Here is a 256-nt window from a genome sequence, read left to right as displayed (position 1 = left end):
CACCCTGAGGGAGGGTACACCCTGAGGGAGGGTACACCCTGAGGGAGATTCACCCTGAGGGAGGGTACACCCTGAAGGAGAGTCACTCTGAGGGAGGGTACACCCTGAGGGAGGGTACACCCTGAGGAAGAGTCACTCTGAGGGAGAGTCACTCTGAGGGAGGGTACACCCTGACGGAGGGTACACCCTGACGGAGGGTACACCCTGACGGAGGGTACACCCTGAGGAAGAGTCACTCTGAGGGAGGGTACACCCT

This window comes from Rhincodon typus, chromosome 30 (genome assembly GCF_021869965.1).
Source record: "Rhincodon typus isolate 14 chromosome 30, sRhiTyp1.1, whole genome shotgun sequence".
NCBI classification, from domain to species: domain Eukaryota; kingdom Metazoa; phylum Chordata; class Chondrichthyes; order Orectolobiformes; family Rhincodontidae; genus Rhincodon; species Rhincodon typus.
The sequence above is the reverse complement of the archived record's forward strand: the minus strand, read 5'-3'. Positions refer to the sequence as shown.